This window comes from Folsomia candida, unplaced genomic scaffold (assembly GCF_002217175.1).
Source record: "Folsomia candida strain VU population unplaced genomic scaffold, ASM221717v1 Fcan01_Sc002, whole genome shotgun sequence".
NCBI classification, from domain to species: Eukaryota; Metazoa; Arthropoda; class Collembola; order Entomobryomorpha; family Isotomidae; genus Folsomia; species Folsomia candida.
In genome coordinates, this window is record NW_019091194.1 from 8,825,027 (window position 1) to 8,848,364 (window position 23,338).

A 23,338-nucleotide genomic window follows, 5' to 3' on the forward strand; every position below is an offset into this window, starting at 1 on the left:
ACGTGACGTTTAATCAGTTTCACGGTGCCCGACATTCTTCAAGAAGTTGAGTGTTGTCGGAGACTTGTATTTTCATAAATTGACCCTAATTTTAGAATTTTCAGACTTGTATTACACGCCAAAACGTACCCAAAGCTTTTGAACTACTTTTATTTATTTTTGTACCGATTATTGATATGTATTGGTGACTTCATAGTCGTACGTCGTACATGTATGATAAACAAGAATTGAAGAGCATGAGTAGCTTTGGAATATATTCAGACAATTTTCCTTTATTGAAGTTGATTTTGAAAATCAAGAGGCCAACTATATTTTAATCTGATTTGAATGCATAAAAAACAGTAAAGATAAAAACAAATTCTATTTTAATATTTAAATAAAATCTAAGTTATCCTCTGTCCAACATGTCGTATGTACATCATACATAAATGTGATGTGCATAAAGTTGTAGAATTGCATGGCGTTTTTTGTCCATGGAACTGATAGAACTATAATTTTTATGTGGAACGTGTGGGAATTTACTTTTTTCTTGAGAAAATTGTTGGGAGAATGCACTCGTACATACTTCCTATTCGGATTATTATACTTAATTTGATAAAGGAAGAGATAGAGTCTCGAGCAATATGACATGACATTAAGTATTCAATTAGGTGTACTTACTTATGTGTAGCATAATTGTTATCCAGAAATATAATCCCCGATTGTAAATACGAATGCACTATCTCTCTGTTCAGTAGTTAAATAATTGTCTTCCACATTATCCCATGTATTTGCAAGTTGAAGGGGCTGAGAGCGTATAATTTTGTGTACATACACTTGTCTATGGAACAATATAGAATATATTAGAGAGCATCACAGAATTAATTAATTATGGCTTATCAATTTATGGCTGATACACCACAGCACCATTATCAACCAAGTTGTGAGTGATGTAATAACCTTCAACTTGAACTTTCAGTTCCTGTATGTTTATGCATGGATTCAGTCAGTACATTGGGTCGATCCATCATTCCATCCTCGTAGTTATGTACATATGCTCTTACCAGAGAGTGATCTCACATCCAGATAACAAAACCACCACGCACAAACAATTTATTTTCAGTTTTCTTTGGTTTTATTGTTGTCAGCACGGAAGGTTTATATGTGAAGTAAATAACAGGAAATGTTAAAGTGAAGTACAGGAAAATCGTTGGTTCGTTTTCTTTTTCTACCTTCAAATAAAATTTTGGAAATTAGCACGATCAAAGATTGTGAAATAATATTATTTTAGCAGCTCGTGGGGAATTTAGTTTGCATATTCTTCAAGTGATAAATAGTATATGTACATACATGTTTTTTTTTGCTACCATACCTCAGGTAATAATAATTATTGATAAAGCTCAACCACCACAGCTGGAGCATTATTAGTTAACAAAGGATCTCATATCGAGGTTAAGGCCAAGGTTATTGGACATACACACACATTACATACATAATGCTATTGTGCTTGTGTAAAAATGTCAGTTCGTTCGTGAATCCAACCAAACAAAGCTGACACGACTTGTTCTTAATCTTGATTTCGACATTAATTCATGTATGAATAGAAAAAGCAATAACAAGCTATTTTTTATATCATGCTTGTCTTCATGAAGAATTTAAAATCATATACTTAATTATTTTGCATAATCGTATCTATATTCAATCGATATATAATTTAATTTGATTTATCATCCGTTTAAACTAGGCATAACCTAATCCATTACGTATGTAGGTACATATGCATAACTTTTAGCGAAATGGAAAACAAATCCATACACTTTGAGGAAGAGTCGACTTTGCTAGTAAAATTGCTAAATTGCATAATAATGCAAAACGCAGTGAAGAGCCACTTTCATACGTATTCAATCGTAAGGAACCCACAAACATTACCAAATATTGTCTATTTGCGTGACCAAATGAAGACCTTGCTGATTTGCCGATGTGTACTATCTCATAATAATCCGGTTATAGTAATTGGAGATATTTTCGTGTTGCTGCCATAACTTGTAAATAGTGAACTTGTGTACACACGTATATAGCTTTGTACAAATTATGTGTATGTGTACAGATACATACATACTCGTTATTCTTCAACTTGTTATATAACAAAATAAAAAAATTGAGTGAATCTGGTTTGTTAATAAGGATTTGGTATTTCTCGTTAACTATTAATAGTTCTGGTTTCTTAATATTTTTAATTCTACAGACATAATCAAAATCATTCCAGTTTTATAGATTCTTTGTAGGTTTCGCAGTTTATTTATGCACAAGTATGTATATACATACGTAATGCGTAATCTTTACTATTATGCAGATGTACGTACATGCTTTTTATTGCACGGTGACTTTCATTAACTCGCGTTTTTATCAAGATTTGTAGGAAATGAAAATCGTGTTTCAAAGATTTATCTTATTCATCCGATTGTGGTTTGTGACTGTATAAACTTGATTCTAAAATTTTGTCTGTTTCGTTCTTTCCCATCTCATCATCATCCCCGTGATTGAATCGAAAGTAGTATAATGTACGTGGATGAGGAGCCGGAGGGAATGAAATGAATATTACAACAGTCGGTCGAAGATTTAAGATTTTCTTCTTGATTGTGTTCATCTTCTTATTGCAGGCAGAGAGAGCACTTATTTCTGTTGCTGCAATGGGTATACCGACGGACACAAAATAGACTGCAGCGTGTATGCAGTGACTATATGCCTTCTTCTTCCTATTATTCCCACCAACTAAAGTACGAGACCAAGAGGAAGATTCAGTCAAAAGTTGATAGTTTACTTCTTCTATCCGAACTGCTTATCAACCTTCAGTGATCTAATGAGCTGTCTTTGTACCTTTATTTATTCCTCTCGTCTTTATCTTTCCACTCGGTTCGTTCGCTCCATGACATGGTCCTTATTTTAGCTCACGTTACTGTAAACTTTTTTTGAGAGAAAGAAAAAGAAACTCGAATAAATATATGTACTTACGTGTGTAGACTGGGGATTCAAGAAACAGATCCAGTCACACACATTTTACTTCTTGAACAACACAAAGTACAATATTTGACCCAGATAGTGCTGCTAACTATGGCAGAAATGCATCCGTAAGTAAATATGCAGAGAAAACTATGATAATTCAAGAATTGTGTCTAAAATGTCATTTTATTTATCATTTCTTAGTAGGTTGAAGTACATACATTTTAAAAATAGAATTCGATCCATTTCAATCCAAAATCAACCAGGATTTTAATTTTGTGTTTTTTTCTTAAACCTATCTTTCTGCTCGAAGAGAAGATTTCCTTCACGCTAAGCTCAGCGTAAACTACTTATTTGCTGGCTGACGTAAATTCAGGCGAGCATGGATAGAATTACTCTTAAGGCTCTTACAATACAATGGTATTATACACACTTCTTTATGTATTGCTGTTCCACATGCTAAAACATTTAATGGACAAGTAACTCTTCTGCCAAAGATATCACTGCATGGAAAAAGCCCAAAGTATATACATACACAACACGTAAGAAATAACACACAACTGTAATTTACACTTGGAGAAGATTCAATGCAGGTGGAGAGTTACATTTTTATATATCACTGGACAACAGGTTTACTTCACGCTCATTTTCTTCTTCCTATTAAAGACCATTATCAACTTGGTAATCAGCAGAACTAACAATCCTCATGCAGAGCTTGGTGGAAGGGAATAAAAAACGAAAAAAGTATTATTGTTGAAGATGAATAAGATTGACTCGTATGGTTTCATCGTGAAGCTGATGTCGTCTTGTTCCTCGACTTTTGTATACTAAATACCATGGTTGAAGTTCTTAACGCTTATGCTGGTTTATTTTCGTCCTGTTCTTAAAAGTACATATTCCACCCTCGCTATATTTGCACTCATAATGAAATGTCCAGACTTGTGGAAGACGATGAGTTTGAATTAAGGTCTATACATAGTAGATTAAACGTGCATACATACACATGCAGGTAGTGAAGGTGAATACATCGTCATTCATGAAACGGAATGGTAATGACAGATGTGATGATATCAAAGAGAATGACCGAGTCTTATGAGGTTTACAAAATTTAAAATTTTCTTTACAGTGCAAGTATCATTCATTATACTCGTACCATACATATCATGAAAGTGTGAGACGATGGGTACTTATTTAAGCCGTATTATACTTTAACATCATTTTTTGTGGTGTCCATTATTTTAACATATTTCTGCCGTCATTTTCACAAGTATGTAAAAATTTTACAGCTTACATTTTATAATAATTACACGACGTACACAAGTGTTAGTCGGTTGTTATTCTTTCTTATTACACGACGCGTTTAATGCTAATGGTAATGAAAATGTTTTGGTGCATTTTAAATGGATTTGAAAAGAACACGAGCAGAACGTTCTCCAGCAAAAAGCAACAAAGTACGATAAAATGTATTTGTGTAGGTAATTTATTATGGTTACATAAAGATGCAAAGACAACTTGTACATCCATTCCTGTGACTGTACAGAAAAGAAGAATTTACAACAATATGGATGGATGGATTGTATTCCTTCTACAATTCGCACAATACGGTTCCTTATTCTCACTGGTATACAAATACATTGTACATGGAGCATATATATTCTAATAGTCACAAAACAACGCCAACCTTGAAACTTCAAGGACCCACAGGCTCTTTTTATCCATCTTGTCAAGCAAAGATTTAACTTGAGTTGATACTTTATTAGTCCAATCAACTGTTTAAATGAAGTGTGTGTGCTAGTTTTTGCCTTAATTTAATTGTGCATGTGACGGGTGGTCGTCATTAAAACTTTGATGCATATATAGTCACAATTATTGTGTTGCACAATAAACTTGAGCATAACAGTGCATCATCGTTTTGAAAACTATAATTCTTATTTTGCGCAGCATTAAATAAAGTTATTGAAATAAAATAATCTCATGTAATCCATTCCGAATGTCCGGAACTGGACAACTTTTAAAGCAACTTTTTCCGTAATTATATATAGAAATCAAATTTCATTGTCACTTTTTATTGCGGCAACCTTAATAATATTTTAAGCCTTACAACAAGCTGAACCGGTTCACGTTAATCCAGTTATGCGAGTAGTACCTGTCCATTTAAAAAGAGTCGAGCTGAGAATTTTAAGTGCCTTCTAAACAGTATAAGACGAACCATTGCATCAATGCAACTGGTTAAAAGTTTGTTCTTGTCGGACAAAACACACAGAGAACGAGACGAGACTACAGATAATATGTATAAAATTCTGATTGCTTATCCCATCCAAATCTCTTACAGTAAACCGATAAGTTAAAAAAATTAACACAATAATATTCACAGGCCACATTGAGTCATTAGTATGCTGTTTTCGTCCACACAAAAATAAACGGCCACTAGTTATTTTCAGTTTCGCTTTTGTGTTCATATGACAGGCAAAAATCTCCATCATCATCATCACACAACCCGTTTGTGCATGCATAAAAAAACTTTTAGTAATCTTCGTGGTAATGAAAATATGCATCTGCTTACTTTCATATGTATGTATACCCAAATTTTAAGCTAAATCAATTAGGATTTTTCGAAAACATTTACTAGTAGTTATCATTTAAGATTTTTCTAGGTAAATGTATTAAATGTGATGACGGAAAATGTGAGATGTAATTATGAACATACAACCCAAGAAGAGATTATAAGGAAGCCACTATATTTTATAAATTGAGATAGTTACTTGCACAGGTAAAAAATATTTCAATACGTAATCCCTCTTGATTGAATTGGTTTATTGATGATGGAGCACGACAATAATAAATCTATACATGAAAAAGTTTAAGTCTTTTGACAGATGAGCCATTGTTAAATGTCCATGCTACAACTTTATTGCAAAAAATTCAAGATATGTATGTTCACATCGTATTTATCTATATAGAATAAATCATTAAAGTGCTACATGCATATACACACAGTTCACATATATACTCACTAAATTGTGCATCTATTTATCATTTGAGTGCATACTTTTCGTGATATATTGACAATACAATTATGATTGCTTAGAATTATTAGTTTACAACAAAGAAATGCGTATTTTTGTGTACGCGACAAACCAGTTGTGATGTGCTCACTATTCTCATAGCCAATAAAATTTAAATGTTTCAATAGTATGAGTATTTGCACTAACCAACTTTACAGCCTATAAGTGTTTTTATGAATGCGTATTAACTATCTTGGTGCTAATTAGAGCTTTTAGGAGGACTTGCAGATTTTAGTAGCGAGTATTATCCATACACATGCATAGATAAGTATATACTTACAACTGCCATGCAGTGCTATTAGTGGTGGAATGAATTTAATGAAACAAAGCAACACCTACCAAAGCAGTAATGATTATAAAAGAGTTAATTGTAGGTTGTCCGTGACCGAGTGTAATTTTTTTTCTGTAGAATTTATTCCTTCTTAATCTGGCTGGACATTAAGTAGAGAAGCTTCCACAGCTCCTGTTTATTTTTTTATAATTTCGAGTAGCGAAGCCTTCGTAGTCTCTGACCAGCAAAAAACTTGATTCTAGAGAAAATTGGATAACATGTATGGATGTAGCATAAAGGAGACTTGAGATACAGATTTAACGAAGTCGTGGTACACGTATGAACTGACTGAGGAGGGGAGCTTGCGAGGTTGATAATAACAGATCTCGATGCCCTTTGGATATGTGATAGGGTCTCATGAGTGTACTAAAACCCTGAAGTGGTTTGACTCCATGGCCACATTTGCGCCCGCCACACCCACTCAAAAATGCCCAAAAAACGCTTTCACTCCAGTTTTCACTCACTCAAATCCACGCCAGAAATCCAATTTTACTGGATTTTGAAATTTCTTTCACCATTACGCTCCCAGATAGTTGCTTTCTTCAATTCCATATCAAACTCAATTTTGCTGATGATTATTTCGCAGGCGTAATTTGAGTTGTTGATTACTACAACAATCCTCATTCAGAATTTCAAATTTTAAAAATACTAAAAATTTCGAAAAAATTGGGTTTGATATTGGATTGAAGAAAGCAACTATCTGGGAGTGTAATGATGAAAGAAATTTCAAAATCCGAGTAAAATTGGATTTTTGACGGATTTGAGTGAGTGAAAACTGGAGTGAAAGCGTTTTTTGTACATTTTTGAGTGGGTGTGGCGGGCGCAAATGTGGCCATGGAGTCAAACCACTTCAGGGTTTTAGTACACTCATGAGGCCCTATCACATATCCAAAGGGCATCAAGATCTGTTATTATCAACCTCGCAAGCTCCCCTCCTGAGTCTTTGAACTCAAATGTTATCCTTCAAGCAAGTCTTTTTTCTCTTGATATGCATCCTGCAGAGTTTTCATCCCTTTATCCTTCAAGCGGATACATCCTTATAATTTTAAGGCAAATTGTTGATTACAAAATCAAACCCAGAAGTCCTTTCCCAAAGTGAAAATAATAAGGAAGAGAAATTTACCCCGTTCATCTAACCACTGAAAAACTTGCCCAAGCTCTGATTAATTAGATTTGTTTTGTATTGTTAGTTAATTTTCTGTCTTCTGGTCTTTGGGAATCTTTTGCAATCCATTTATTCTAGAAAATATAAGGAAAGAAGTCTCCCTGATATTAATTATATTGAGGTGGAAGATGAGTTATTTTGGGATGATTGTGATTGACATTTAGTTTAGCATCGTCCGCATCATTGGAACACCTCGTAGAACGGATCAAACGACGTTCCTAGCACAAAGACTTATTGGAAATTCCTCTCGTTTATTCGATCCTTACAATGGAGACATTATTATTAAGGACACACTCCTTGTGACGCAAGTGAGGTCCCATCACATTTAATAAAATCTGACAAACCACAACGACAACTCACTAACAGAATCGTCGTCCTGATCTAATCTAACACGATGAGAGTCGTGGTGGTTGGGTTTAGTTGGTGAGATATTAATCCAGTATTGATTAAAGCTATCCCATCATATTGACGGCACAACTACTTACCATTCTGCACATACATATCTGTACTGACAAAGACAAGTGTGCTATCCCTGTCTCAAACATCTCTCTGTTAGTTTGGCTTGTGATCTATTATTTATTAATATTGGAAAAATTTTCATTATGCTTAAATTTAATCAAACTCCAAGTCATATGGGTTGGATTATTGATCAAGTCGCCAGTAAACTTGGCTACGTAATAACTCTTCCTTTTGTAAACGACAAATTTTAGGGAAATGTATTTTTAGTTCTATGCATGCATGGCAAACATTGAAAAGGACAATTTAGTGTGCGTATAAATATGCATACATTTTTTAGGTTGAGTACATAAGAAGTAAATTAATAAATATTTGATAAGAATTAAAACACTGATATTTAGATATAAATTATATTATCGTTTCCATTCAAAAGTTAGTTGGATTAGAATATAATCACGAAACATATGCCCACCATGTATAAAATATGTATATTGTTGCTCTTTTAAAATTGTGGTTGGATTGCGAGATGATAAATGATATCGATTTTAGACCAAGGCACCTACTTTCCAAGCTCAGGCTTATTCCCCCCGCACTTTACTTTGGGTGGGTAAGTTCCACTTTTAAGAGGATGATTAACTACTCACATACACTGCATGGGTTTTACTTTCTATGGGTCTGAACATAATGGCTCAGTTGTAGCATGCAGTATTAGTAAGCATGAAACAAGGAAATATTCATTTTGATTAATAACTTTGCTGGCACCCCAAGGACTCCGTAATCTTGGCAAAGCGAGTACATTGTACACCTTCAATCTCAAATTTTGTTGAAGCTGTAAAATTAGGAGAAGTGCATTAATTCTAAAAGTTGAACCGCTCTGAGTGGCAGAACAAAGTTGTTTCTATAAATATGTAAGTCTGAAAGTGGTGGTGTTGTGTAACAGTGATTAAAACGACGTAATATAAAGTAAGGAAGTTCATAAAAGTGGCTTTAAATTAAATCTCGCCATGCATTAGTGCATATATGCCGCCCACCTTGTTGCGTGGAAAAGTAGAAAAAGTATCTCATCCAAGATACATAACTTTCTTTATCCAGGAAGGAAGCAAGGGAAACCGGATATTATGAAATTGTAAGATTTCCTGTGAGATTACGAGAAGAAAGCAACATAAAAGAATAAAAGAATTCAAACACGCACCAATTCTTATATCTAATTACAGTACCCACCAAGCTGAATAAGCAAATAATTTTTAGATTCAGTGCTTATTATATTGTTATCCGTATACACAATTTTCTCGTATGCCTGGTCTCTTTTGATAAAAATAGAAGCACGACAGCCGCAAAATACTTTTGTCGTTTGTGAATACGAGGTCCCTTAGGGCTTAAGCATTTACGGGTTTTTATTATCAGCTAAATTAAAGCATTTAGAACAATATTTACCGAATGCATGAAAAACCAGTCGAGGAATACACGACAAAAGCTCCCACCCGCCGTATGCTAAAAAATATACGGCTATAGTTTCATAAAGATAGGAATGGATCCGGTAAAACTTTTCTGCTGATACTGCCGTATTTATGCATTATTTAATTTCTTTACAAACGTTTAATTTAGATGTGAAAGCAATATAAATGGGCTAAAGTAAATCAGGGTGAGTTCGAAATGAAAGCACTTTTGGAAATTGGGATAGGCCTGGGAAATGATATAGAGTAAAATGCAATTAAAAGATAAGCAGATTTTGTTCTTTAATCCTTTAATTCATTTCAGCGGCATGTCGACCCATCGTATTCGTTCGTATAGCAGCCAAATAGTGCCAAGAATCACACGGACAAAGCCTTTTTCCATTTGAATGAGCTGCTTTCCTTCTCTATTGCATTATGACATAGATTTAGATGGTTGGTTGCGTGATGTTAAATGTATCCGAAGTAAAGCACAAATGTGCAAACTTGAGAAAACAAAATGATAACACCGTTCCTTACTCGTCCATGCAAGACTATGTTCCTCCATTCTGGAAAGAATGGCTCAATATTATATATTGTCACGCCGTGTAGCACCCTCCACACACAGTTCTACATAATGTTTCAGTCGATCTATGCATTATTCGTCTTGCTTGATACGATGCAATAACCGTGGCAAATAAAGAACATGGACATATGTATTTGTTTGTTATTACTCAGGCTTCTGGCTGAATTCAACGCTCAATTAAACGAGAGGAACGAAAGTTGAATAGTTGCTGCTGAATGGATTCATAAATAAGAAATTTCTTGCACTACTACCAAGTCCCCCTCCGTCCGCATCCGCTTTATAAGAGCACACCCGTACGTAATAAATTGTGAGTTTCCTTTTTATTATTTTTGCCCATTCCAGTCAGCCCTGCCTGCTTTTGTCTATCTTCTGTTTTGTTTTGCCCAATTTCCAATTTTGAAAGAACAAAGTAGAGCAAGCAATCCAAATCCTTGGCTAACAAAGTAAAGTAAAATTGGATCGTTCATGAAATCCTCTCTACTTTTCTCCAGCTCTCTCCTGATGTCTGGAGCATTATATTGTGCAAATATTCTAATTCTAAACATTTCTTCGCATCCTGATCAGTCGGCTTGACTATTTACTCAGCAAACCCAACGAGTACAAATAGACAAAGAACAAGTGAACTGGACATCCGTTCTCTTTGATAAATTGAATAATATTATGGAATTGTTGGATTTATTGCTGTGTTTACTTTACTGCATATCCTATCCGACCCTGTAAAGTGGGTGTAACAACGAAATGGTAAATCGTAATGTTGGTTTACATTAGATTTTGCATTAAATAAATATTTCTACCTTCAGCAGTGTATTTGAACACAATTTTGGCATGTGTCAAATTGATGCAATTTTAGTTGTACGAAGATACTTAAAAATAAATGGTGGAATATTTATTTGACGTTTCAATGTCGTAATACTTATCTGGAAATCGCAACGGGATGAGAGGGGATCATGACCTGCTACCACATACGGACACACTACATACTGCTTCTGTTTCGAAAAGTTGGTTTGGAAGCACTTTGTTGAATTCATGGGAAATTGCTAATGCCGAACCGACGGTCCGACTGCCTCTCCCTTCAGCCTGTGGGAGTAATTGCAGTTGCTGTTGTGCATTACGCTGTGATATCATTACGTACCACATGGAGTTAATGGCCCTTCTGCTTCGAGCAATAATAATTATTATTTTTCATCATTAATAACCTTCCTGGAGCAGATATACGTCTGTATGGATTGCAGATCGTAGGGTCACTTCGGAACGTTCTGAACGATAAGCCTAGATGATATAGCGTATCGAGGCTTGTTTTTAACCCTGACGACGCAATAGGGCGTCAACATGTAAGGTTTCTTTCAATATCTATACCCTTGATCTGTGTGGAATTTATTTTATTGCCCATTTCATTTTTATCGGACTTTTGGGGGCTCAATTTGAAATATGGAAAAAGTCGTGAACCTTAATTGGTTGATTGCTCTTCGTGTTTTGAACGAGAAAAATATATAAAAAAACGCATTTTTGCGGCTTTATTTTTTAAAATTTAAACAATTATCTACGAGTTCCTCTTTATCAAGCTGCAAACATTTGTATCACTTTGCACACAGTCAGTCAATTGAGCTGATGGAATAAAGTTTGTTGAGCATGTTTGATTTTTCTTTTTGGGGTGGGTTGGACTGGACGGCTTGCTAAGTTTATGTTTTGTTTGTCATTTGTATTCTGGACCAGACGCAAGTTCAATTTTTATTCTTGTTTTAATACTCGCACTGTCTCATGCGCAACACAAACTCAACTACAAAAGCTTCACATGAAGGGAACTTGAAATTACTTTAAAAAAAATATACATACAATACATATATAATATACAACAAATGCATGCGGGTTTTGTCCTTGAAATTTTGAAATATTTCATACTCTAATTATTTGGATTTTATCCAGGATCACACAAGTATTTTAGAAATTAAAACTATTTTTCAGTAATCCCAGTTCGGTGCAACATGCAGTACATCTCTGCTATTTGTTAAATGCTTTACTTTAAACAGTTCAAATGTGTCATTGTTGCATCAAGGTTTGTATTAACTTGTTACGCCCTAAACTGACCGAAAAATATCTATGTAAATATTTCAGGTTGTGTACCAGACTATATATACTTTAAACACTCTAATTTCGCAGCATTCCTATCTTTTGATTAAATAATACATCACTGCGAAGAGAATGTTCCCCCACACTCTCACGTCCCGAAGAGATTTTATGTTTTGGATAGATGCAGCATGAGATTTTCAATCAGAGAAAAGTAAATGTGCAGTGCACCAACCCACTACAGAAAATAAAAATGTGCACGAGTAGGTAATTAACCTTTTGGAAAAAGGTTCACTTGGTATCATTGTCAAATTATTTTTCCATCACATCACACTCCTATTGCTTCATATGGAATTCTCAGCATTACATAAACGGGAAATAAATAATATATATGTACACCTAAACACTTCACTGATGGCGTATTAACTAATAAAGCCGATGTTTTATTATGCAATCGAATGCAAATCAATATATTAAAACCGGAGGCTCAGTAGTTGTGATAAAATATTTAATTTAATTCAAATAAACAAAATTGTATGTTAAAATGATAACCAAAAGTATTAAATTCAATTTTTTCAATTCCAGGATTATCGCAGGACTATATTATTGAATCAAGATAACACATTGTGGGAGGTTATCACAGGTAACATTTTTTTGAAAATTTTCGACAATAAATATATCAATTAATTATTATTTAGACTTCTTCGGAGATCTTCTTGTTTAAGAAAAAGGAAAATACCATGTATTTTAAACAAATAAACAATTTTCATTTTTTTTTCATTTCTTAGTAAAACAAGTACGCAGACTTCACAAATGTGTGCAAGTCAGAGGAGGACATTTTGAAACTTGATATTTTTTATATAAATACTTTATACATCAATGTGGGAAATTTTTAATAAAAATTCTTTCCCGTTATTGGGTTTACTAGAAAACGCTTATCAAACGAATTAGTGACCGACTGGATATATTCATTGTTTGTTTTAGATTGCATGTGCATATTTATTTGAATGAACAAGACCCTTTTCTGTGTCTGAGGAAGAGTTTCAAAATTAAAGGTTTCGCTCAGTTTGCAATATATTAATATTAAATGCTAAACATGGTTTAGGCGTTTCTGATATCCTTTAAAAAATCTCTTTAGGTTTACGGCCACGTTTCTCTGTTCAGTCTCACGTAAATCTTGAAACTTAATGATGCATTTGGTCATCAATCGTGAAGAAAATAAAAGTGGGTTCTCATATACTTTCATTCGTTGATGGGTCGGGTTTACTTTCGTAATGTTATATAAATATACACACACATACAAGCACAAGGCCTAAACATATTATTAATATACGAAAGACACTGTAAATTTAAACTGGAAGAGTTTAAAGGTTGTAGTGGGTAGTATAAAAAATAAATGAATAGTGAAAAAAATCGATTACAGATACAGTTACTTTGAGTGGAACGTGGTTACCATATTTGGTCAAGTGGGGGTTGTTGTGCAAAGTAAGAAAAACCTACAGTGCAGACTCCATATAGCCCGAGTCAGGGACAGAGTCCCTGACTCCGTGAGTCCTAGCTGTTTCTAAATTTTTCTCCGAATTGACCGACATAATATTACCACTTTGAACTTCCACAGCTATATTTGCTATCAAGAAGTGGTTTTTAGCCTTCGTACCAAATTTCAGATGGAAAAAATTAAACTTAAAAAATGGTATGGGTTACCCTCCAGGGTCACTCTGGTTAAAATTCGCTCACTTTTAACTTCATATCCTTTCATGAGAAGCCATTAGGTATGACCTTGCCGGATTTAATGTTTTTAAAGTAATTTCTAAAAATCGGTATGGGTCACCCCATAGGGTCGCTCCTGATAAGAATTTTACCAATTCCACGTCATATTCTTCTATTAAGACCCATTAGCAACCTCTCTACCAAATTTCAGGTTTTTATGACGATTTTGAAAAATCAGTATGGGTCATCCCATAGGGTCCCTCAAGATGAAAATTTTTCAAACTTAAAGTCATTTTTATCTATTAGGAGCCATTAGCAACCTCTGTACCCAATTTTAGCCTTCTACGACAATTTTGAAATTTGGTGCATAATACCCCACCCACTCCGATGACCCCCACCGGTCAACCACTTGACCGATTTCGCCCATCTTCGAACTCGTTTCCTAACTTTGTCCAATATGCATATGGTAAAAATTTCAAGTCAATCGGTTCAGCCGTTTTGGCTCTATCGTGCCGGACAGACGGACGGACGGACGGACGGACGGACAGACGGACGGACATGACGGTTCCATAAGCCCTGACTCGGGCTAAAAAGTAAACCTTTTCACAGTGGTGTAGGGTGTCCTATTCGACAGGATTGAAGATCTGAATCTGATGTGAAATCAGACAGGGACCAAACAGGGTGGAGGCCCTTTTAACAACAGCACGACCAACCTATTTTAGGCAAAGGATTACTGGACAACCCTTTTCTAACCTGCAATTGAAATGGGAGAAACCTCTGGCACAAGCATTGGCTCGGACTAAAAAGCTAAAAGTTATATAAAGCGAAACAGTTGTAAGAAATTACGTATCACATTACAGAATATTAATTTGGCATCATTTACGAGATTTTATTTACCATAAGTAGAGAATGCAGAAAAAGTTTGATCACTTTATTGATATGCATCTTGCATGATTTTATTCGCGTTATGAAATCTTACAACCAGCGAGTTCAGAAATTTATACAAATGTATAGATATGTACATACATACCTACATTACCTATATACATGAATACATACATATGTATCAAGCATTTAGGCCATGCACGATTTGCAAATATTAGTTCATTATTGAGTTGCTGGAGTTTAGTTTTTCTTTGACTCTTTTCACTCGAGTTTTCCCAAATTTTGATACAAAAGGAACTCTGATGTACTTATCATAATTGGCAAATTCAATAAGCACAAAAGTTTTTCCTAGAACTCAGTCCAGCTATGCAATACTAAGGATAAGTTCACATGCATGTATTTAGTTACGTGACTGATGGTGTCAAGTTAATACTCATATAGTTCCTGAATAGCGTAATATGGTCCCGTTTAAACTTTTATCAAGGACGTGAAGTTGAAGCACAGGAAATTCTACGAGACTTGAGACTACATATTTGAGAGTAGTGTAGTTCACTTGTCCCTTTCACTGCGAAATCCTAAATCCTTAGTTAAATCGCAACACGTAAAATTTTGTGTACGCGATTTATCACTAACGAACTGTTCCGTAACATAAATATGCATGTACAAAGTGTAAATTCACGTTCCGTCATGTTAATGCAAGTATTCTAGAGTTTCTGATTGTGGGTTTATAAAAACGCGATTTAGGGTTTGGTTAGTCATCTGGGAAATAAAATGTAGTCACAAATTTTATGGTACATCAGTTATTCAAATGATTTTCAAAATCCAACATTTTTATGAGATAAAAATACTTTGACATTTTGTGACGTAAAAATTTTTCGTTTCCTGCATTTTGCACTGTTTTCGTCAAGACGACCCTCGTCATGTCCCCAACGGTTCCTAGTCACTCAGCCTAAAACCACTCTAGTCAACAAGACAAGGGGACTCTGCTTGTAAACTATTTGAAAGATTTGTATTTGACGTGAAGAGATTCAACCTTTTTCATCCCAGTCGTCCTCAGCAGAGTAAAAGTCGAGTGCAGAGTAAAGCCTTTCTGTGGTACGTTTTGCTTTTGGCTTAACTTTACGCTTTAATCTTTTTCGAAGCCGGGTCAACAAATCCACTATGCATACTCATGTCCTCCTACTTATATATCTACATGTATGTATGTACGTATATATATGTACGACTACCTTTCATCACCTATGTAACTCTACAAATTTCATTCAGCTAGAATTTAAGGTAAAAGTATAAATTAATTTGTTAAATTAAAAGCATACGCAAGCAGGAAATAAGCAAGTTTTCCCATGATAAAAAAGTTTTTAGCACCATTTACGCGATAGTAAAGTAAATATATCCATCTTAGAATGACTTTACAATTGAATTTAAAGTTGAAAAGTAATCTTGAGCTTTAACTCTTTCCTTGAAAAGTGTTTAATGCTTTGAAGTTCCTTTTATAGGCTGTTCACACGTATGTACGTATACACACACACACATTGTACATATGCTTCATCCACTAAAATATATTAAGTACATCATGGACACACATGTACTGTGCTCCACTCGTTCACTGGTGCTAAGTACCAAAGCACAAAGGAAAGAGGATGACAAGGGAAAAATAAACAATTTCAAAGTTTTTTATTCCATTTTAGTCGAGTGAACGTCGTTCTGTCGTCTTTTCTTCTTTCTTTGTGCTGAGTGAGTTCTGCTGAAGAGTTTTAGGGATTGAAGATCCGTTCAAGTGCTTTCCATCAAACATAACAACACAGTGTATGCATGTGATGTAATGTGCTGCAGTGTAATGCATGCATAAAATGCTTAATGTTGTTGAATTTGAGATTTTACTGAACCCCTTCTAAATATAATTTAGATAAAAATGTAGCTTATTTTTATTATTTATTTTCATGCATTGGTCAAATTTGTGTATGGAAAATTAGAATCTAAAACTAAGTAAATAAAATGATGAGCTGGAAATATCGCATGCTCATAAATTTGTCGCACTTCCATGACCATAAATAGATAAACACACAAAAAGAAGTAAATAATTATGTATGTTTGCAACAATACATGTACATATATAAAAATTGCATTAGTTTTAAAAATAGTCTATTTACAAATAAGCAGAGAAGATAAGCAGTAAACATTTGGAAGAACATCTCGTCAATATTGATCTAATGAATGAATCCACTTTGCCCAGAAGCACTCTGGCTCTCTCGAAGGAATGACGGGGAAAGGTAGCTAAGACTCCTTAATCTCAACATTGCACGTGAACCTGTTCACATGTTGATGTTGATTTTGACTTTACTTAAATCCAATCCAATACAACCATGCACATACAACAGTTTGGCGATGGTGGCAGATGTACACATTAGCAGATTGAAAGTTGACGAAGCATTACGACGACGACGACTATTTATGTATGTACAACCCAAGCAGCCCGATATGAATGTTGAATGTAGGCCGATGAGTTTATTTATTTGTTTAAGATTTGGAATTGGATTGGAGAAAAGTTCGAGTCTAAAGGGCAGCAGCATAATAAACACGATGAAAGTAAACTGGAGATAAAAGCTGCTGTTTTAAGTAAGGAAGTTTACTGCCAAAATGAAATTGAGGGCAGATGCAGCATAGCATTCACTCACGCGTGTTTAAGGAGAATTTAAAATTTAATCTGATGAATGGTTTGATGGGTTCTTTGGGTTCGTCTCCTTTAATTTCTTCTCAAAGGAGAAATATCTCGTCGTCGGGGTATGTGTGTGCCTCTTGCGTAAGCGTAAGCAGGAGGAGCAGCAGTGGAATTGTTGTAAAATGTAGAGAATGGTTGAATTTCCACAAGTCTTAATGATTTCAAGAAGATTCCTATCGAGCAGCTTTAAATTGATTCTCCACTGGAAGGGATTACCCACTTCTTTTTATCTTCCGAGTTTTAGAAAAGAAAGGCAGGCATGGAATAGGATTTGCCACCATCATTTTCTCACTTTTACAGTAAAACTCTCAACGTTTGAAATTGTTTTATCGTGTTACATGTATCAGAAATAAAATGCATTTCTCTAAATTACGACTATACGTATGTATTTAAACTCTTGGTGTTGAAAAGATTTGGTGGCGATGGGAAGCTTGATGCTATTAATTTATTTTACGCCTGTGGAGAGGAAATGGAAAAGACTTGGCAGCCTGGCAGCTAAAGAGTTAAACATCATCATTTGATTTTATTCTCGTTTCCATTATTCTAAATTATTGGGCATTATTGGAGTGAAAGTAGATTATTTTTGGCTGTATGGACAAAACGGGAAAGGTGAAGGAGTAAAGTGAGCAATGAACATGTGAGTGGAAGGTAAAAGGCAACACCTTTGAGAAAAGAAAGTGTAAGTATTCCACTCAGGTTGGAATTTAGTTTGTCATTAAGGCTATTAAGAGAACTGCCGACTCTTGTGAACTTTCCAAGAGTCAACTCTCTACGTATGTATTAGCTTCATTTTAGTAATGGCAGCGAAAATCCAGTTCCGCAGGTGGGATTAGTCGTACATATATAAGTACGTATGTATATTGCGTAATATACATACTTAAGTATATATAAAGGCGAATATGTAATTTAAATTTTATGCGTTTCATGCAGTATTTAAAATATTTGCTGTGCAAATATACATTGAGTCCCAAATGATGAAACAAATAGGTCTCTCGTATACTTTCGTACTTTTAAAGTTCATTATTAGATATACTCTTGTGGATGATGGTGAAAGGGAGAAGAGGGGTGTTCAACAAGCAAGTAAAACTGAAAAACTCCCACCATCACCACTACGACTGCTATCTTCATGAAACCGATGCACTCTTCATCGACTAATTCACTTGGACGCTCTTCCTCAGGGAGAATAAAGACGAGATGGTGAAGGAGAGCAGGGTTCTCAACACTCATCAGAAATTTTGAAAGGGTTGAATCACGGATTTAAGAACATCATTGATTTAGGTACTTGAGTAGAAAAATAGGGTTTTTAGGTATTGCAGAGCAAATTTGGATTTGAATTTTGTAGCTGTATCGGGATTTTGAAAAACAAAGCCTTATAGTGAAAATATTATGTGTGTATGTATGCATGTTAGTGGAAGAGCTGAGAACCCTAGCAAAGTGCAATCAAAAGTTGGCGAGAAATGCCATTAGAGCTTAAAGACTCTACACTACCGCTCCTGCCTCCAGTACCAAATAGAGAAAATCCTATTTCCCTGGTGCATCCATTTATTTCCTTCCTCTTCAATTCTTTTTTATAGTAGCATTTCCTAAAGTGTTTCAAAACTGGCTTTACTTTATTGACAGAAAATCCACGCTCTCTCCAAAATTGCCCATAGTCAATGGAAAGCTGAGTTGACGACGACTGCTGAATACTTTCTTTCGCTACGTTGCCATCATCAGAATTGATTCCTCTGTTCCCTTCACCACCATACTTTCTCCTCTTCCTCGGGATAAAAAATCAAATAAACCCTCATCAAAATTTGTTAATCACTTCCTTAAGCCAAATTTAATGAGGTTGAGGTCTTTTGAAGTGAAGGGGAAGAAAGTTATTTCAACAGCTTAAGAACCAGGTAGACTGATTAAATGAAAGACCTTATTCGTTAAATTGTCTGATTTGATCTATTTTCACATAAATGCGGCGATTACGTGTATGAACAGATGACTTTGAACCTGGATCAGTTAATAGCATTAATAGCGTGCTAACCGTTAATAATGCAAATAAATTAACAAATGATGGAATAACTCGATGGAAAACTATTTTTATTGCATTCATATATTTAATCCTTTCAATGTGAAAGTGTCAGCGGCTAACCTCGGATTTCAACTGGACCAATTTTAATTTGCTCAGCGCCAAAAATAAGCAGGTCCAAATTTGTGCATCTTTCGGGTGAACATACATGTTTTTGATTTTTTGAAATAGTCACAAAATTCATAGAGTTGCAGCGTGTTGAAGACCTATGTTTTAGCTAAAAATATTTTTTTTAATCCCACTAAGCTATCAAATCGATGCATTAATAAAAAAAAATACTGGTCTCATTATTTTTGACTTCAAACAAATCAAAATTGGTCCGGTCGAAATGTGACTCTAGCCTGTGACACCTCCGCATTGTTAGTGCACATGACATTGCAACAAATTAATCATTAGTATGCGATTACCATGTATAAGTACCTTAAGCAAATTATTGTACAGAAAATTGAAACATTCATTTTCTTAGTTCAATCCATATGTAATGAAACGACTGGTTTGTTGATGATTATTATATAACGAGCATAATCGGCTTAAATCATTTAGCCAAACTTCAGCTAAGTACTTATTACGCATACCTGATATGAATTATGTAACAGTTTCATTGAGGTGAATATTCAATCCATCAAAAAACATACTTGAGTCGTTATAATTCGTAAGCCTTATTTGCTTTAAATTAATTTAATTAGTTTTAACATACACCAGTTTTCAAAGTTGCACTCATTTGATGTCTTTATGTGCTTAGAACGCACTTATCGTGAAGTTGAGTTTTTTGGAAAGAAGAATTTAGTAATTTTGATGAGATTTGTTGAAACCTCATTTTACCGACTTTTCATCATTAATATGGCCTTAAGGTCTTTAATTGAGATCTTATCTTCCCCGTATCCCGGAATATCTAATAACGGTAAAAGAGGAGCTAAAAATAATAAGTTCCAGCAGCATTAGACTAAAAATAATTTTACATTGATTCTTGACATTATTGGAGTTTTCCTTGGCTGGCAGTTTTGGAAATTTTATCTCATGATTCAACCAATATCTTGTGCATTCAGCAGTGGTGGTTGGAGAAAAAGGTCGTTTCTTTTCGTTCGTGACTCTCCCTGCCGTCTTTCTCTTCTGTCTGACTTTCTTTATTCCACAGAGAACTTTATATCGTTCATACATCACATCACATCGAGATGGATGAACTAAACTTCTCGAGTGGAAAAGCAAAGTGAAGAAGTTACAACTTACATACATCTTACATCTGGGAGTCTTTGTGTCCTCCTCATTCTCTCATTCTCTTCAGACTTCTTCGCCACGGTCGTCTTCATTTTCATCCATTGATAACAAGCGAAACTATACGTTCGAACGAAGCATTTATATCTCTGAAAGAACGTTGTTGTTGCGCGATACTTTAGTTGCAGATTACAATTACGTATTGGCACGAGGTTTGTTAAATAGAATAAATAAGTTGAGTAAATCGTCTGCCATTCCCATTTATATTAGCTTTCAGTCACTATACTATGTACCACTATATGTACAACCACAACCATTATTATTACTGTGTAGAGTAGAAAAAACTTGGGATATTTGCGAGATATTACTCTTGGGAGGTTTGGATAAGCCGTAACCCATCTCCACTTACTTGTTATCCCATAAGAAAGAATTAGTTCAACTAAAACCGGATTCACAATCATTGAATCCACATTCAAATCGAACTTTTGTCCGCTACATGAAAATCTTGGGATGAAATAAGAGCGACCCCACATTTTACACGGGTAGAATATCATTGAGTGGAGAGGGGAGGGTGTGACGGTAGGAAAAGTTTGGATTCCATGATTCTGAACCTGCTTTTAGATAATACAATACCTTTCACCACTCATATCAGTATATGTATACATACATACACGTAGTAAGACTCACGTAAGCACGCTGTAGGATAGGATGACACGATTGTTAGTTTTTCTCAGCTTTCTATACATTATCATGTGTATGATGGTGGGTGGTTAGATGAAAAAAGTTTTTTTTTCTTGATCCAGATCAGGATTGGACGTGAATCCATGCAGGAAATGTGTTTTATGGAAGGATTCATAGTTGGTGTCCTTGTCAGGTGAGGAATGCTCGAGGAAAGAATAATGCAATCCTGCTGCCTTTGTGCTCTTTCGTAAAAGAAAAACAATATTTAAGTGAAAGTGTAGGAGAAGTCATTACTTTGTGAGAGAGGTCTCCCATGCGAATGAACGAATGCAGTTGTCGCTGCTGCTGCTGCTGGTTGGTTGGTTGACTGGAGGAAAGAAAAGAGTGATGAGTTGACGAGTTGATGGGATGGATGAGATGAGAATCTCTAAATTCATATTGATCTTTCACCCCGCAACGGAACTCGTTAAATTAGCTCAACCTCCTTCGAATGGAGTCAAGTCTCCTGGGTACTTGTACGACGTATATATCCACCTTCTTCCCACTTCCTTCGGCCTGGTCTTCGCTTGAGCAAGCACGACCGTGGATGGATAAGATTGTGGAACATTCATGCATGTAATAATCATGGACAACTATACTACTTTTCACAGACTAAAAAATGAAAGCGGATCATATGAACCATGTCATACGAGTTTCATGTGCTCATGCAAAAGTTTGAAATTGTTTTCTCTAAATTTTGATACATTTCCTAACTTTCCGTCTTGGCTGATGGTATGGCGATGCTTTTTGGGATTTATTATAGGGACAAGTTTGGAATCTCGTTTTCCATGCTCTGTTAACCCGGTCATAAATTTCGATTCTCCTCGCATAGACCAGCAAATTAAGTCGTTTTACCCAACAGATCACAAACAAATAGTCCATTTTGGTCCCGTAATCTGTTTATTGTAACCATTATTGCAATACATATATTTTGGAAAGTGTTGTTCCAAGTTTTCCATTTTTGTGAGCTGCTTGGAGAAGAAACAAGATAGAGGACACTGGATATGCGCTCAAGAAATGTATTGCTCTTGTTTCGCAATTTCCTTTCTGGAAACTCCAATTTAAAAGTAATGTGTCAAACCCACACCCTGCGTGTGTCCTGCTGTTACGAGAATTGTTCTTCCTCCAAGAAAGTATGAGATCAAAATTGTTCACGTAGGAAACAAAATCATTCGAAACTATGTTCTCAATCTAGACAAGTATTTTTAGAATACTTTATTCAGGAATTGTGGCTAAGATTTTCGAAACAAGCAATTTTTCAAGATTAATTTTTTTAATATAAAAGTATCCAAGGATCGAATACGGCGTTGGAAAATATTTGAACGCTCCACAGCACAAGTTATTTAGTTATTTAGAAGACTGAAGCTCAAAGTGTGCAAGAATATGTCACACGCCGGTTGTCCGAATTTTGGAATGTCGCCAAAAAGGCTTCCTTATTTTTTCTAAACCAAACTTCACGTTTCATCATGTTTTCTTTTCTACTTTTCTCGTAATGCTCTTCTCGAGAAGCATTTCTTTATGTACAAGAAGGCGAAGGAGGAAGGGGTAACCAAATACCAAACCCTTTGTGCATGGTCGTGCATTGATTCTTTTACTCACTCCAAAGAATCACACTTTACGACAAGTGCCAATATCTACTAATTTGGGTTTGTGCTCCACTAAACTTGTGGCATTGTCTGGTCATTTGCCTTTAGATTTTTTTAGAAAGAAATCTATTAAAAGTTTAAACAGCCTTAATGAGTGAATATTATAGCACATTAGAGATGAGTGGAAATAGGAGGACGTAGTAGAGCAGGTTGAGCTGAAAGACTTTATAAGACTTGCTGGAGTAAAACTTTGGTTGGTTGGCTGGAGTTTGTTTGTAAATTGTAAATTTGGAAGTATTTACAGAGCGGAATGGCCCATATGGTTCTCTCTTGTGCATGCATAATGTAATCCAAACTTAGTCCCG

The 23,338-nt window shown here is 35.1% G+C and overlaps 1 protein-coding gene and 1 long non-coding RNA gene across 5 annotated transcripts in view; one reads left to right on the forward strand and one right to left on the reverse strand.

Annotated features, from left to right (window-relative positions):
• The window catches only part of LOC110842914 (mucin-5AC), a 78,259-nt gene that overhangs the window by 5,896 nt on the left and 49,025 nt on the right, over window positions 1–23,338 (forward strand). For 2 of the 3 annotated variants that reach the window (XM_035848623.1, XM_035848625.1), the window contains exon 2: window positions 12,662–12,719. The gene's annotated coding sequence lies outside the window, so the exon portion shown is untranslated. Of the gene's footprint in view, window positions 1–10,164; window positions 10,320–12,661; window positions 12,720–23,338 lie in introns of all 3 variants that reach the window. The other variant, XM_035848624.1, reaches the window with a different exon arrangement.
• Window positions 282–1,349, reverse strand: LOC118434633. Of its 2 annotated transcripts, XR_004834155.1 has the most exons (3): window positions 940–1,335; window positions 661–820; window positions 282–568 (listed from the first exon to the last, which is right to left on the reverse strand). It is a non-coding gene; the product is annotated as an uncharacterized LOC118434633 (long non-coding RNA). The 2 variants fall into 2 exon arrangements; XR_004834154.1 differs by having other exon boundaries at window positions 282–820; window positions 940–1,349.